Source organism: Dermacentor variabilis, chromosome 10 (genome assembly GCF_050947875.1).
Source record: "Dermacentor variabilis isolate Ectoservices chromosome 10, ASM5094787v1, whole genome shotgun sequence".
In the NCBI taxonomy this organism is placed as follows: domain Eukaryota; kingdom Metazoa; phylum Arthropoda; class Arachnida; order Ixodida; family Ixodidae; genus Dermacentor; species Dermacentor variabilis.
The window spans coordinates 8,879,345-8,897,519 of NC_134577.1; the positions used below are offsets into that span (position 1 = coordinate 8,879,345).

The 18,175-nt window shown below is 43.6% G+C and overlaps 2 long non-coding RNA genes across 2 annotated transcripts in view; both read right to left on the minus strand.

The window, feature by feature from the left end:
• Positions 1-18,175, minus strand: part of LOC142559826 (uncharacterized) — a 234,727-nt gene that overhangs the window by 62,424 nt on the left and 154,128 nt on the right. The gene's annotated exons all lie outside the window — the stretch shown is intronic.
• Positions 1,197-7,566, minus strand: LOC142559430 (uncharacterized). Its single transcript, XR_012823110.1, has 3 exons — positions 7,447-7,566; positions 3,133-3,246; positions 1,197-1,667 (listed from the first exon to the last, which is right to left on the minus strand). It is a non-coding gene; the product is annotated as an uncharacterized LOC142559430 (long non-coding RNA).

Here is an 18,175-nt window from a genome sequence, read left to right on the forward strand (position 1 = left end):
GCACTCTCTGGAATGTGAGCCTATCTTGTGGCACTTTCTTCTTTTTTCAAATCCATTCCTTTACATTTTTCACGACCAGCCTTCTAAATATTTTGGTGACACTCAATCACAAAATGACATACTAAGACTGTTCTGGTAAGGACACTACTGCCCTACTTGTATAAATGCATATATGCACCGACCAATTATGTTAGCTCATTTAAGTTACGTCATGGAAGAGGTGCCATTTCGCTGTTCGTTATCTAACAGTTAAAATCATCCTCTGGAACATACGAGCTGACCTCCTCGAGCATCTTATGACATCTTGATTAATAAGGCACAGCCATAAAATGCCATGAATGTTTGCTGTATAGAGACGGCGTAGGTTTTATTGTGTGTGTTTTTTTTACCTGTCTCCATGGTTTGGCCTCTTCTGAAAATCGTGGAGCCTAGTCTAATTTACCTTACCATTGCACAGAGGTTGCAGTCTGCGCTGTGCTTGCTCGGGTGTCCATCACTGTTTTTGGATGATCTTGTACTTACCTTGTTTCTTGTCTTTCCTTGAAATGACCACTTTCGTTTGCGTGATGTTTCTTTGTTAGTAAGGACGTCTCTTCGTAAGTCTCAGGGACGATTTTGATGTACACTCGGAGCCGCACTTGTCTAGAGTGGTCAATCGGTCTATTTGACTCTCGATTACAAAAAAAAAAAGAAAGCACAGGAAAACGCCGCAACGAGGCCACGCATGGTCAGTTCGCACGCTAGGTCCATGCGCTATAGTACCAACATAAGTGTAACCTTGCACCTACCTCGAGGTAGTAACTGTGGACGCTGGTGGCCACTGGACCACTCTATACAAGTGCAATTCAGTGCTTTAATGACTCCCTATAGTGACTTCCCCTTTTGCCTTGCAATTACGTGCAAGGGCTGGAGAGTGGCAAAGTGAACATTTTCTCTCTATTGTTACGTTATGGAATTCCTTAAACATCAGTCTAAAGTCTGCAAGGAAAGATGCAACACTAAATACTGGTGGAAATGCTTCTTTGGACATACTGTAGTAGTTCAAGGTCGCTCCATGGGTTTGAGAGTGCCTGCTTGGGGATATTTGTTGATCGATAAACAATTGCATTACATTTCCTCCTAATGCAGCCAGAGATTTGTACTGACAACTTTCGTAAATGTCTGGACAAGAAAAAGAAAAGAGCCAAAGATGAGAAAAGAGTGAAATTTATGAAGTTTGCAAGGCTGTTTAAAAATAAAAGGAAGCTGGGCCTTCAGGTCACTCGCTTTAATATTCATCCTTCATCCCCCTAAACAAATAAAATCAGCAGGAAGAACACTTTACCAGTACAATTTCACTCTGTGTTTCTCTTTATTTGTACTTTTAAATGAAATCACAGTGACTGAAGGACCCTCTATACCAGTACAATTTGTGTGGGTGTTTTCTTTTTATTTGTTTCTTTAAAATCAAGATTGTGTCACTACGTTTGAGTGGCGCGACTGGCGCCTTGTATGCCGTCTGCCTTTTGTCTCCTCCCTGAGCGCTGTTCACAGATTTCCCAACGCTCCTCGGCCGTGGTGAATTGGTATGGGACCTCGGCTGTAGCTTTCGGGGCGGGTCTGGGCCTCGGTGGGCACTGCTGCTTCATGGTGCTCGGGAAGTGGTCCCCGACCAGCGCCTAGATCAGCTGCAAGCATACGGATGCAAACTAACAAAATCCACTTAACTTGGGGCTTCTCTAGAGTGTCTCACTAATAAACTGAGGTATTTCGTTGCATTCATTCATTCATTCATTCATTCATTCATTCGGTGTACTACTAAAGGCCATTCTCCCATTTGCAGAACACACTGGGAGGGGAGAGGGGGGGAGTGAGTCACTATCAATTATCACGCATTTCGGTGGGCAGGCGTTACGACTTACGTTTTAAGACAATGAACTGTGATATTGAAGAGGAGTAGCGGTAAATGTAGTACAAGCGTGCATGCAGAAATGGCACCGAGATGTGGCCCGATGCCACGAAGACCTGGAGCACGTCCACGCCATGTGGCAGCAACATCACTATTCTTCAGACATACTCGAAGTTTGCTGCTTCTACCCGCATGCCAACCCTTACCATTTTCTCTTACAGTAAGCTGCTGTTAAGACGATCCCAGTTAAGGCGAATTTGGGGGTACGCAGAACACTGTACATTTGGTTGGTTTCAGACAGGTCCAACGCAAAAGCAATCTGCTTAAAAGGAAACGTTAATTCGGTCAAATCGAACTTCCGCAGTCGTTCCCGATACCTGCCACTCAGTCTAGCGAGATGTCCTCATTGGCAAACTTTGAGGAAGTGATGCTAGCTACCTAAGAAGCTAATGGTGATTCTGTAGACACAGACAGCTACGCACATGTCGACGAGGATATGGAAACCTGCAAGGCTGATGGCGAAAAGGGTGATTAAGGAAGTCCTCGATGTGCCCCTGCAGTCTATAAAGTTATGGTGAGGACATCGTTCAGCGGTGCTCACACATTATCTAGCTGATAATGGCCTGGATCCTTTGGCGTATTCTTTCAGCAACATGAGGGGAACAAAGACATTTTTTGCAAAGTAAGTGAAACTCCAGCTTTCGTGACAGTGCACAGGTTTGCGAAATGCCGGCAAGCAACATTTACTTGCGAGTTTAAGTGTTCTTAAAGCGACGTTCTGCATCACGAAAATCGAACTATTTAATTTTTTACATCCGCTTTTTGATATTGGCTCAGCTTCATTTTTTGGTTTGTGTGGTTTGCCAGGAATAATGAGTTCTTTTATTTAGATCCTTTCTGTTAAAGCCAACTTTTCATTCGGCGAGCAGATATTCGCAATTCCTTCGAGTTAGTTTTAATGGGAACCTACTGCATATAGTATTTATTATACCCAGGCGCGGCGCTGAAGTGCTTAATCTGAGGGCGAAAATGGCTTAATTAAACACACCTGCTGTCAACTGTTTTCCCACAAAGGATTTCGGAACAGCCTATTGCGTACAGGGGCCACTATATGCCACTGGACGCAGACACCAATGATGTCTTCAGTGGCATTTCGAGCCAGGAAGCAGATTCCGCGACACATAATTTTTCTTGCTGTGTACGCGACGCAGTTTAGTAAAGGTGTACGAGGCATACAGTCTTACTTATGTGACTGGTGGAACACTGAAGCCACGAACATGCTGACATCACCCTTTATTGTGTTGCTTGAAGGGGGCGTGATTGAGTTCGACTGGTGGAAAGGCTGGGCCTCCTTGGACCTGTGTTGTGGGACCGAGACAGCGTCAAACGAAACCGTAAACACACACACACACACACACACAAAGCCAGCATTCAGAAAACTCTAAAGAAAAACAACTTATCCTCAATAAAGGCTATAAGTTTAAAGACACGCAGTAAACTGTCCGTGAAATTTTTTTTTAGACCTGTCTGGTAGGTTTCATCTTAGTCACATATGTAGTTATGCCATGGTAGCGGGGTAAATTTTGTGGTAGCCGTAATACATATGATACTCAGAACCCACCTGAGCAGTCTCATACATATCTTACTGCAAATACCAAAATTAAACCACATTATTTCAACTTTGAGTATGTATTAGCCATAACTTTTTCGTTATTTTCATGAAATATAAACAATGTGCCCCACCTAGTTCGGCAAGGGCACCGGGGAAACTTACAGACCTTTGTATGATACATCAAAATTGGAAAGATACGTGGGTTCAGTAATTATTTGCAATATGTCTATTCAAACAAGAAATGCTAAAGTTTCCATAGAGATTACACTACACATTGCCATGGTTTTCAGCGAACTTGAAGTTGGTGCCTCGTCTAGTTTTAAGAATTTGAGAAGATATGTGAATAATGACAGCAGGGCACTCTCGAATGCTTTTATAACTCAAAGTTCTACGAAGTCTTTCATTAGGCTGCAAATTACTTGGCACGTTTATCGCTCATCGCATGACGCGCTTCGTACTTCAATGAAATATAAACACCATGCCTTGCATATTTCACCAAAGAGACGAGTATTCAGTAATTTTCAAAGCACAATATTGCTCCAGGCACTTCTAACTTTCAATACACGTCACCCGCATGATGGCTCCAGATTCACTGTAAATATGAAATCTCTGCCATTAGCCAGAGGAACTTATTTTAAAATACCGCCATCATAAGCCATCGCAGCAGAGGGTGACGAGGGCACTGTTGCGGTTTTTGAGGGCGACAGAATTGGACAGGCGGCTGTAGCCTGAACAGATGTTGATAGAGCTGCAAGTGTCACTGTGCTGTGCGATGACAGTATTCGGTTACAGTGACCGATTGTGATTGTGTGTCTATGCTCCTTCCTTTCCTTATCTCTACTTTGTTACCACTTTACCTCCCCTTCCCCTCTCTCCACAGCGTAGGGTAGCCAACCGGATCTTCTTTCTCTGGTTAACCTCCCTGCCTTTCCCCTTTCCTCTCTCTCTCTCTCTCTCTCTGCCATTTATAGACTTCCAACAGAGGAGTTTTTTAGGCGGCTCTTATAACACTTATAGACAAGCCGGAAACGAGGTTTTACCAAAATTCACTTAATAACTAATTAACCCAGCCATTTCAAAAGTTGCCTTCCTATTACTTTTAAGAATCACCACATTCCAAAAAATTATAGACTTTGTGTGCCATTACTTTTTTCATGAAACCGTGGAAACTTGCATATAACGTTTTTCTTTTTCATTTTTTTCTTCTGTCAATCAGCGTTGCTGTAATAATGTAAACATTTAGCGAAATATTATAGTTTCTCGCCCCCAAGATACGAAAACCATAGTTTAAATCAGTTAAGTAACCGCAAGTCGCTTTAATGTAGCAAAAAAAAAAGAAGATGCAGCGAACTTGCACGACAGAACCCAGCAAAGGTGTTTCTCTTTAGTGTTACAGTAAGAATATCTGTTGGCTGTAATTAAATCACGTACCTTGAACTGTTGCCTCTGTATAACTTACTAATTGTCTGGTCGGTTTAGCGCTCGCTAAACAATTTTAACAAAGGGTGTTAGTTATTCATTTCACATTTCACTTCTTCAGAACATTGCCTACATAATCCTTCCCCATTTTCACTATGCACCTGTATTTGCTCTCGTTTGCGTTCGAAGTTGTCCGAGAGAATTGACCGATTCTGCATTGTTTGTATAACAGAGAGACAACGCTCTGTATCGCTTCCATGCATCATTTACTACAAAGGATCCTTTCTTGAAAACGCTGGGCTCATTACTTTCCTCTCGAGAATGCTGTCATGCTGATAACGCGCATGCCGTTCGTCATTTGGACGTTCCAGGCTAGCATCGTTAAAGAAAAGAAATTCGGGCAAGGCAGACGACGATCATTGTTGTGTGGCAAGATACGACCCAAAGGGTGGTGTAATTTGGTTTAAGAGTGTACGTAGCCTTTATCAAAACCTTTCTCAGTACTTACTCTCTCCCTTTCTTCCTCTTTCTATTCCCCTTTCCCCCACCCCCAGTGTAGGGTAGCAAACCGGATGCTGTTCTGCTTGACCTCCCTGCCTTTTCTACCCTTGTTTTCTCTCTCTCTCTTTATAGCGGCTTTTGCATCACTGAAAATACAAGCCCACTTATTACTCCTGATGGCAAGAGCAATTGCCGCTTGTTCTGCCACCATGTGGTCCTTGATAAAAAGTGAAAGCGTCTTGCACCTTCCGTTGAGAATTTGACACAATGACCGTATATGCTTCTTTACCTTTCACCCAGGTAGCATAAACTATACCTGCCATTTGGTTCTGCTGCTCTATTTACTGCAAGAGTGATTTAGCTCTTGCCTTTCTACTTTTGATACATATTCTGGATGCATGTTTCTGGAGAGAGGGTTGGTTCTGCTGTTATCCCTAACTTCAGTCCTGAATTGTACTTCAGCCTCTATTGGGCTCCTTGATCTATTCAGTTCTGGGCGATAAGTACAAAAAAAAAAACATATGATACAGAATGTACGGTAAAAAACAAGGTGACACTCAAATTACAACGCATCATAACATGCCAAAAATTAGTAATAGCATGCCCGAATCTGTCTACGAAAAAATACTCATAATCAGATTGCTCATCGGCAAGCAAGGATGAAAATAGCAGAGTTCATATAAACTAGACAAAGAGACTACCTAAACTTTCGAACACTACAACCCACATGGTCCATGCGGGACAATTCTAGCCTGGAAATATAGACCATACTTTTGCCCGTCTTATTAATTGGAAAGAACTCTGAATATTTCAAATATTGACTTGTCAATGGCATACTTCAGCTTTGTGAAGGCAGCCGAAGTGTGTCAAAAGCATGAGCCCAAGTAATAAAACCGCACAGTATGTAAATTCTGATGCAGAGACGAGTGCTTCTTATCTACTCCGATTGCAAGGCGCACATCAAACTAGCTTAACGAAGCGTTTCATAGGCGGTCGAGAAATTCCACGCTGTTACAACGAAGGCCTATTTTTTCTAAATTGGCTATATTTCCCATTTGAATCCCTGTACCATCAGCATAAATAGAAACATGACCAAAAAATAACCGACTGCAATGCCTGTTAACAATATTGCATGGAATCTAATTACTAGGTAGACTGTTGTTAAGCATGGAGTAGAAGTCGCGAGCGTTCATTTTAGAATCCTAGTTTAAAGCACATTTATAAGTGCAGGCGAACTTTGAAAAGGAACATGTTTGAATATCTTCAGAATAGGTCACGTTTGAATTTACGTTGATGCTGCCCTTGACAGTGCTGAAGTGCTATCAAATTATTACGAAGCTCAGAATTAGAACGAAAATGTCCAGCTCACAAAATAAAAGTAGCTTACAGCATGCTTTTGTTACTAATCTGCCTCTTTTCACGTTGCTGTGCTGTCCTCTGTCGCATGCCACTGGAAACGCTTTGTAACGGAGCTGGGGATTTCGCTCGTTGATTTGTGCAGCTGCGCCCACGTCGAGTGTGCGTCGGTTATGCGTTTCGTAGATCGCGATTGGTTTCTCCGGGGAAGCATCTCGCACCTGGAAGCCATGTCGCACTCACCGACTACTGGATGAGCAAGCCTGAGCACGCGGTTGTGCCTGCACTGCGGTGTATAAAGGCGCGCTGAGTTCCGTCAGCGGAAGCGGCTGCCTTGTTTGCTGATGCTGATATATGCGCCTGAAGCTCGCTTTTTGTATCCCTCTCACACATTGTTCAGACATTTCGCATATTCAATAAGTCTTAAAGCGCAGCCTTGCGTGTCGGATTAACCAAAGCGGTGCATTCGCTTATATCGACATGTGCAGCCAGAGATCGTTAATTGTTAGCTTCAAATATTGTGGAAACTGCGTACCATTGGCATAAAATAGTGTCGAAACGTTACAAAACGTACATATCGGCGCATATGAGTGGCCGAGTCACTCATATGAGCACTCTTTGCACTTGAAAATGCAGAGCAAGAAGGTTCTACCCTGCTGGACATCCTTACCAAGCGACATACAAATTGGAGCATCCGGCTTCGGGGAGACATCGCGGAGTGTTCGTATCACCGGCAAGACTGGAGGAATGTGCCGCCTCCGTTGCTGGCAACTGGCACCCGTGGCCTCACATGAGCATGCGGCAGCGGATACATTTCACGTCACTGCTACAGGGGCCAGGTGGACCTAGGACGATACCAAGGCCACAGTGAGAATCGCAGCCTACGTGTCTTCCTGAGCTTATTGATTCATTGACCGCGCTAAACAATTGCAGCCACGTTAGGGTGCAGTCAGCAGTAATGTCGTGCCGTTCATTACGTTATTTCAATAAGCAACCAGTTACCGCTGCGGTACGACATGAACTGGCAAACAGTGCAGCTTGGGCCCATATAGAAGCTAGTGCAAAAGAGCTTCCCTCTAGGCTTCTCTTTCACATTAGTATCCTAACCTTTTGCAGTCGTCATTAGTGTTCTATGGCATAACCAGTATGAAACATGCGATCACCTTGCCCCTACCATACTAAGCGAGAGGTGCGACGCCTGTGGGCAGTCTATGCAAGCCACCTATCCGCTGTACTACATACGGCGTGACTCCATGCGAGACAATCCCATGAGCTCTGCGCAAAACTGTCACCGCTAATGAGCATTCAATGACATTCTATGGCACCATACGTTCTCTTCTACTCTAACTGCTAACAGTCCTTCATGGCCTTACGCATTGCATTTCAAATCTGGGCGCAATGTTGTCTACTGATGATGCTTGCTGATGATAACACACTTAACTTCAGTGATGTTCATATCATTCATGCAGCCACTTCTCATTTGTTAAAGCAGATATGGTATTGCCATACACCCCAATTTCTGGCATGGACATCCTCGACAGCTGCTTGCTCATCGACTATGACGAATTCTTACTCATGACTATGTGTATCGTGATATTGACGATCCACATAGTGGGTGAGATGTGACGTTCCACCCACTATATGACGATCCACCCACAATATGACGATCAACATATGTGGATCGTCATATTGACAATCCACCCACCCACCTTATAACATCGTCGCCACAGTGACACGAGGTAGATCGCCATCTGCAGGATACAGCCGTGTAAACCATCTGAAATGTGAGAATACGGTAATATACTGCCGATTGTGCTGGCAACTGGGCGAATAAAGTGTATTGCATAACATGCACAGAGAAGGCTGCGTATACGATTAAAGCAAACAAATCAAGTTGGACGACTTTTATCGAAGAACTACACGTCATTATGATTTTCCATCTTAATTATTCTTGGCAAACGGGTGAATACCAAGTAAGGATAGTCAGTCATTCGATCTGCTCTTGTTGCGTGGATGCACCAGACTTGTTGTAAATACGAAGCCTTCCCTTAATGTAACTAGGACTTTTGGTTACCATGTCAGATTTGCCTATCAGCAAAGTTTCGTCCTAAATTTAATTTTAGGTTCGTCTTGCAGCACATGCAAATCAAACAGTATATATAGATTGCGTGCTGTATTACAACTAGTACTAATTGCAACTGTAGTTCAGTGAAGAAAGGAGCCTTGAATATTTGGATGGGGGCGAAGTGCTTTCATAGTTTGCATCTAGCCACGTGTATAAATAAAGTGCCAAGTTCTACATCGCTGTCTTTTTTTTCCTTCCAGTGGCCATCCTATCGACGGGCCGAATGGTCTACCACAGCAAGCAACGGGGACTGCTCCCGTACTTCTCCCACCTTGACTATCCTTATCCGGCTTTCTAGAACCTCTTCGAAGACAACGTAGCCTACGTTGCTTCCCCCTATTAAAATATATGCCTCTGAAAACTACCGCCCCTGAAAGTTATTTGCATGCCAGGTCACAGGCAGTCGTTGCACCTGCTTTGAACGAGCACGATAGGATTCTGCTATATATTGGGGACAATCATGAGTCCTACCCTCATCTTTCTCATTCACAATTTCGCTTGTACTTGATTTTCACTCGGCGTGTGTGAGTAGTAATATTAAAAACCGAATAATTTATAAATCGCATAGTGTCGGAAGCGAAAGTAATTGGTTATAGAATGGATTTCGAATAGTTTTCGTATAGTTCCCGTGTGAGGAACTTCCCTTCTCATCATTAATACAGAGCGGTCTTTAAATCCAAATATATTCACATTACTAAATTCCGGTGATTAGATTGCACGCTTTGAAATGCAGTTTATTAAATGCACAAATGAAGCATTCGGAGCACATAAGTAGTTTATCCGCTTACTGTGACACACTGATGAGCGCGAATGATAGCAGCAAAGCCAAAAAAATGGCAAGAAAGGGGGAAGGAAGAACAAATTAAGGAGGATAAAGTGAAACAATTACGCACAAAGAATTCTACAGTGTACCTTGCACACCGCAGTGGACCTGGACACGCTGGACAATATATCTCCAGAGGCGATACTCGACTCCAGTCAGCGAGTCCAGAACTTGGTCGAGGTGTTAAGGCACTGACAAGGGGCGCTCTCCGACCCGGGTCCTCTGGGCAACGCCCCAATGGACGTCTAAAGGCCGGGATTCTTCGGACAGACGCTGGCCCTGTGGATGTGAGTGCATGCTTTGTAACGACAATCTTTCTATGATCTCCCAGTCTCAGATATCTATGACAATCCTTGTTAACTTTTCCGTAAAACCTACCTTCTCGAACGCTTTGTATCACCATGTATAAAAATCAATGAAGGATCGTCAAGAGATGTTCTTTTTTTTTATTTTTCAAAAGATATTTACTTTCTACATACGCGTATCAGCACTGGGGCGACAAGGATTGTTCCTTATTTTGGTAGCCAAGAGATACTTGTCTGCCTTATTTTGTCATCACGCAGCTCACCCAACCACCTTAACATACAATAGACGCATCCCACTTTCCAATTGCAAGTGCTTCTAAAACCATGATCAATAAATCCTTCAACTCTGTTACTTCAATTCTTCAAGAACTTGTTTTTATTGTGCGAGCTCACGAACAATCGAAATTTTGAATCTAAATTGAATGTAATATTGTCTGGTAAGAAATTGTCCAAGAATTTGATATTCAAATTTCTTTGAATATTCCATTATGATGGAATTCACGAGTCTACAAGGAATATTGGAGCCAGTCTTCAATAAACATTGCCCATGCCTGCTGCTCACTGGACACTCCTATAGCCATTTACAAGTCAACGATGTGTAGTGGAAAGCTCACTTTTTGCTCATACATGGTCTGCCTATTTGAACAGATTTAATTTTAAATGAAATTTATTGGCGTTTACTTTTCACGTTGAAATTAATAAAGTCTCATTTGACCCATTATTCTTCACAATGATAGCTTAGTAACCGTCAGGAAGTTCTGTTCGAACTCACGCTTTTGCTACCAGTTCTTTAAATTGGATAGGTGTGCGCTTTCATACTTCATAAATTACCTGTACGTGTTCGTATCCCTCACATAGCATCTAGGTTAACAAAGCTTGTAAACATGCTAATTATTTTATGCGCGAGTGAAGGTTGTGCTACATGTGTTACTAAGAACAAAAGGGTATGCAAAGAAAGCGCACTTCCTTTTCGTTCAATACGTTCTTTACGCATATTTTCCCTAGTAATTTGCGTGGTGTAACCTTTGCTCTGACACCTATGATTGGGACGATATCAAGTGACCAACACAATATTTACATTTGCATCCTGTGGTAATATCAAGTAACAAGCCTAATACTTTTTTGTTCTTTTCGTCCTTCATCATTGGCTGGCATGGCATTAAGCCTTTGTTACTAGCACTATCGAGCACTTGCTGTGAAAAAAACGGTCTTCGATCCACGCTGTGAAGGCATAGTTGGACCGCGAAGCTATAAGCGCAAACTAGAGCGAGTACCCATTGCGACGTAGATTCAAATTATTCACGTGGCGACATTAATATGTACTTTATCTAATTATTAGCCTAAGACGTTTTTCACCGACCTGCGACTTGGCTTGCGCGGCTACTACGGGCATCTGCTGTGACTGGACCAGAGAGAAGAGGAATTTGCCGCGCCTCACATGCGCGCTGCTCTTCAGGAGTCCTCACTTACGTGGCCTTTCCATAGCACTGTCACAATGCAAATCAATTGCAAGAAGGGTTGTTTTAGGTACGAAAGTGTATTTACATCATTCCCTTATTCGTATGCTACAGCCAAGTTACCGGCGCCACGGCACCTTGCGCAACACTAATCTCTACCGGCAAACACATGCGGAGAGCACTACGTGCTTCCATAAGGCACTGACGCGCCTTATCAATTATGTGGGTCTAATGTTAGTTTTGACCTTGCTATTTATGGAAACGTATGCTCTTCTGTATGTTGCACGCGTAATTCCAAAGAATGCAAACGCTGTTCACTCCACTTCGCCGAGTGCTTGTAGCATCTGCATTACGGAGGTATCAGGCATTGCATTTGGGGGTATGAGCCATAGATGATTGTTTTCTGTCAGCCTTAGGCAACGAAGAAACCCCGGTATCCTAGGCGGAGAGCTTTGCTGTAAAAAATGAATTGTGGAGTTTAATTTGTCGTGACCAGCATATTATTATGAAGCACACCGTAGGGGGAGACTCGGGGTTAATTTAACGAGCTGGGGATCTCTAGCGTGCACCTAAGCCTAAGTACACGAGAGTGTCTAAATTTCGTCTTTGTCGAAATATCACTGCCACAGGTATCTAACGCATAACCTCGAGCACAGAAGCACAATGCCGTAGCCACTAGTCATACAATTAAACTACTTGCCACACTGGATTATGCTGATTATACATAAAATTAGAAATAAATTCGAAGGCAAAGAAACATGGCATAGTATAGCCTGTGGTGTTCTCCCTTGTTTTCTTGTCTGCACAGACGGGCACTGATCTACACTTTCTCATATATAACGTTGCATAGAGTTTCTCACTTTAATACTTTATCTTCCATTGTGCGGGCTTTGAATGCCTACCTATCTCGCACCTTAAACTGAAGCCCAGCGTCGTGTTCCTATAAATGATTTAAACTCTTCGCGTGAGTCGAATAATTAATGCATGATTGCGTGTGCGTGTCTACGCGCGCGCTTATGTGAAATCGAGAGAGAGAGAGAGAGAGAGAAACGCAGCATGAGAAGACAAAAACAGAACGACTACGACACAATGGGAAGGATAAAGAAGGCGCCGAAGAATGACGAGGGCGTCATGATGGCAGTGTTAGCATGAAATTTGCGATGAAGTCATGAACACGACTGTGGCAAAACGGCGGCACGGCAGCAACGGCGGTGACGATGGCGACGACGCTTGACTGCGACGCAAACGTGACGGGGATTACAAAGCCACCACAGTGGTGTGACGAAAACAACACACTAACGACGACGGCATAGCGAGATTGACAAGCAGACGACGACGACATCGGCATGCTAGCACCGACAACCACGAGATTTCAAAACGATGGCGATGTGACGGCTATGTGATGGCGACTATGACGTCGGTGGCACACTCACGTAAGTGCTGTGGCGGGAATAAGTTTTACAGAAATCATCGACAGTGAACGTCAATGTGAACTAATTGCCTGAACGAACCAAACAACTAATGACTGGACGGATGAGCGAGCGAGCGAGCGAGCGAGCGAGCGAACGAACGAACGAACGAACGAACGAACGAACGAACGAACGAACGAACGAACGAACGAACGAACGCACGCACGCACGAACGCACGAACGCACGAACGAACGAACGAACGAAACGAAACGAAACGAAACGAACGAACGAACGAACGAACGAACGAACGGAACGGAACGGAACGAATGAATGAATGAATGAATGAATGAATGAACGAACGGAATGAATGAACGGAATGAATGAATGAACGAACGGAATGAACGAACGGAATGAATGAATGAATGAATGAACGGAATGAACGAACGGAATGAATGAATGAATGAATGAACGAACGAACGGAATGAATGAATGAATGGAATGAACGAACGAACGGAATGAATGAATGGAATGAATGAATGGAATGAACGAACGAACGGAATGAATGAATGGAATGAATGAATGGAATGAACGAACGAACGGAATGAATGAATGGAATGAACGAACGAACGGAATGAATGAATGGAATGAACGAACGAACGGAATGAATGAATGGAATGAACGAACGAACGGAATGAATGAATGGAATGAACGAACGAACGGAATGAATGAATGGAATGAACGAACGAATGGAATGAATGAATGGAATGAACGAACGAACGGAATGAATGGAATGAATGAACGAACGGAATGAATGGAATGAACGAACGAATGGAATGAATGGAATGAACGAACGAATGGAATGAATGGAATGAACGAACGAACGGAATGAATGGAATGAACGAACGAACGGAATGAATGGAATGAACGAACGAATGGAATGAATGAACGAACGAACGAATTGTTATGAACGAACGAACGAATGGAATGAATGAATGAACGAACGAACGAACGAACGAACGAATGGAATGAATGAACGAACGAACGAACGAATGAATGAATGAATGAATGAATGAACGAACGAACGAACGAATGGAATGAATGAACGAACGAACGAACGAACGAACGAATGGAATGAATGAACGAACGAACGAATGAATGAATGAATGAATGAATGAATGAACGAATGAATGAATGAATGAATGAATGAACGAACGAACGAACGAATGGAATGAATGAACGAACGAATGAATGAATGAATGAATGAAGGAACGAACGAATGGAATGAACGAATGAATGAATGAACGAATGAATGAATGAACGAACGAACGAATGGAATGAATGAATGAATGAACGAACGAACGAATGGAATGAATGAATGAATGAATGAATGAACGAACGAACGAATGGAATGAATGAATGAATGAATGAATGAACGAATGAACGAACGAACGAATGGAATGAATGAATGAATGAACGAACGAACGAACGAATGGAATGAATGAATGGAATGAACGAACGAATGGAATGAATGAATGAATGGAATGAATGAATGAATGAATGGAATGAATGAATGAATGGAATGAATGAATGAATGAATGGAATGAATGAATGAATGAATGAATGCAACGAAATACCTCAGTTTATTAGTGAGACACTCTAGAGAAGCACCGACTTAAGTTGATTTCGTTAGTTTGCATCCGTATGCTTGCACCTGATCTAGGCGCTGGCCGCGGGGACCACTTCCCGAGCACCACGAAGCAGCAGTGCCCACCGAGGCCCAGACCCGCCCCGAAAGCTACAGCCGAGGTCCCATACCAATTCACCACGGCCGAGGAACGTCGGGAAATCTGCGGACAGCGCTCAGGCAGGAGACAAAAGGCAGATGGCATACAAGGCGCCAGTCGCCCCACTCACACGTAGTGACACAATCTTGATTTTAAAGAAACAAATAAAAAGAAAACACCGACACAAATTGTACTCGTGTAGTGGGTCCTTCGATCACTGTGATTTCATTTGAAAATACAAATAAAGAGAGACACAGAGTGAAATTGTACCGGTAAAGTGTTCTTCCTGCTGATTTTATTTATTTAGGGGATGAAGGATGAATGTTAGAGCGGGAGAGCTGAAGGCCCAGCTTCCTTTTATTTTTAAACAGCCTTGCAAACTTCATAAATTTCACTCTTTTCCCGTCTTTGGCTCCTTTTTTTTTCTTGTCCAGACATTTACGAAAATTGTCAGCACAAGCCTCTGGCTGCGTTTGGAGGAAATGTAACGTAATTGTTTATCAATAAACAAATATCCCCAAGCAGGCACTCTCAAACCCATGGAGCGACCTTGAACTACTACAGTATGTCCAAAGAAGCATTTCCACCAGTATTTAGTGTTGCGTCTTTCCTTGCACACTTTACACTGATGCTTAAGGAATTCCATAACATAGGAATAGAGAGAAAATGTTCACTTTGCCACTCTCCAGCGCTCGCACATAATTGCAAGGGATAAGGGGAAGTCACTATAGGGAGTCATTATAGCACTGAATCGCACTTGTACAGAGTGGTCGAGCGGCCGCCAGCGTCCGCAGTTACTACCATGAGGTAGCTGCAAGGTTTCACTTATGTGGGTCCTATAGCGCATGGACCTAGCATGCGAATTGACCGTGCGTGGCCTCGTTGCGGCGTTGGCCTATGCTTATTCTTTTTTTTTGTAAACGACAGTCAAGAAGACCGATTGACCACTCTAGACAAGTGTCGCTCAGACTGTACATCAAAATCGTACCTGAGACTTACGAAGGCACGTCCTTACCAACAAAGAAACAGCACGCAAACGAAAGCGGTTATTTCAAGGCAAGACAAGAAACAAGGTAAGTACAAGATCATCCAAAAACAGCGATGGACACCCGAGCAAGTGCAGCGCAGACTGCAACCTCTGTGCAATGGTAAGGCAAATTAGACTAGGCTCCACGATCTTTCAAAAGAGGCGAACCGTCAAGAAAGGTAAAAAAAAAAGAAAGAAACCAGTGGCGTCCCTATGCGGCAAACATTCATTATATTTTATGGCTGGGCCTTGATAATCGGGATGTCATGTATAAGATACTCAAGGAGGTCAGCTCGTATGTTCCAGATGATTTTAACTGTTGGATAACGAACAGAGAAATGGCACCTCCGCCATGACGTCACTTAAATGAGCGAACATAATTGGTCGGCACATATATGCACATATATAAGTCGGGCAGTTGTGTCCTTACCAGAACAGTCTTAGTATGTCACTTTGTGAGAGAGTGTTACCAAACAATTTTGAAGGCCGGTCGTGAAAAATGTAAAGGAATCGATTTGGAAAAACAAGAAGGTGCCACAAGATAGGCACGCATTCCAGAGAGTGCGGACAGCGTGACACAGGCGTCGCTATAGGAGTTACCACGAACCATGAAGAGAGCAACAAAACTCGCTATAGAGAAATCTAGAGCTGATGTCGCTGGTGTATCGAAGGGGGAGTTGCGGAAATTAGCTGCCTGACGTCATACTCCCACTCTTCCCTTTTCCCTCTCCTTTTTTATTTTAATAAAGGCTAACTGATACTCCATTGTTTATCCCCGCATCCCTAATGAGCTGCACTGTTCCTTACTATTAAACAAATGTCCCATATAGGCTTGAGAAGTTTAAAGTAACGAGGGTTTAGGAAAACGGGCGTGGGGATATTCAGAAGCATTCTGAGCAAAGAAATAAAATCGACTTTCGAGCGAGCTACTGCGCCGATTGTAATGTTGCAAGGTCTTCACGCACTTCGAATGGGTCCGCTTTCCGTTCGCTGCAACAGCTACTAGCAAAATGATAGAAAACGTGCTCAAGAATTGCTGTCTTCGTAACGTGCTCAATAAATCAAACGCAAGGTTATCCATCTGAGCCTATTGCTGAGCCCAAGCATCCAGTCAGGTCGTGGACGAGTGGTTTCGACGAACGTTGATCATACTCTCAGATGAGATGAAGGCGAGGTCACGGGTTCGATTCCGGGGCTTTTGCATTTTCATTGCTGCATTTTTTAAATGTAGTTCCGCTCATATTTAATTAATGGCTACACAGGGCAATATATGCGCCATCAGTTCCGGGTGAATGATTGCGTAAGGAAGCTCCAAGGCCATGCAGCGCTTCGCTATTTCATACGACGGCTCGAATGTTAACGAAAGTAAAGCTCACGATTGTCCTCCCCTTGAACACACTGTAGCAATTTTGAATAACTGTTGTCGCTAATTGTGTCTGCAAACGGACAAATACATACGCCAAGGGGTGATTGGGGTTATCGCTTAAAATATCAAGGCCCCAGGTATAAAAACATCTATTAACATCACAGTCGATGTGGATCAGAGTATCCCGATTGACGTCACAAAGATGCTAACGCCATGTGAGAGCATACATCGGCCTCACCGCAATATACATTATAAAGGCTGCGGAAAAATGTTCATGTCATTTCAGCCAAAAGTACGCTTCGGTGCGTCGGCTCCGCCGCAATACAAAGCGCTACCAGAAGTGGGCTTCACCACAGTACAGACCGTGGGAAAAAATTTTATATGTCGTTTCGGGGGCCCATTTGAAGCCCCGCAGTACATACGCAGTTCCATCCTTTTAAACTTGGCGCCAAAGTACCTTTCTTTCTCATGCACCCTCCACACGTGCTCATACTTCGCTTATTCCTATTGGACTGCAACCATCACGTGATGTAGCACACCTTTACGAATGCTTATACGACCATGTGACCGGCAAAGCCCGTTGCACGGCAATATGATGAATCATGTCCACGCTTTAGTAAAGTTAAGCAGCGCCCCCTACCGGAGAGGCGATAAATAAGAAAGAAAGGAGTGGCGTCACGTGACGTTTAGTCGAATACGAAGAAGGCGAACGGGAGGGTTAGAGTTACTGTATATGCTACCACAGGTAGCAGAGTTGCGCGTAGGTCCGCCATCTTGCCTGGCAAGCAACCAAATCTATGCGGCGAAGCCGCACTCTGTTTTTGCAGGCAACTTGCCTACCGTATTGTCGATCAACCGTGGGCGCTTTTGCATCGCTTGTGGACTGCTTTTCCGCCTAATCGCAAACAAAGTGCATCGGAACAGCTGACTGAATAAGATCGTCAAGAAAAGGCGCCGAGATCGGTCCCCACCGAAGCTTATGCCAAGCGTATCCGCCGAATCCATCTGCACGCTCTCGGCGCGTCTAGGCTCAGGAATCAAGAAGTCTAACAAGGATAAATCACCATATTTCAGCTTTCGCATCAGTGTCCTTAAATAAACA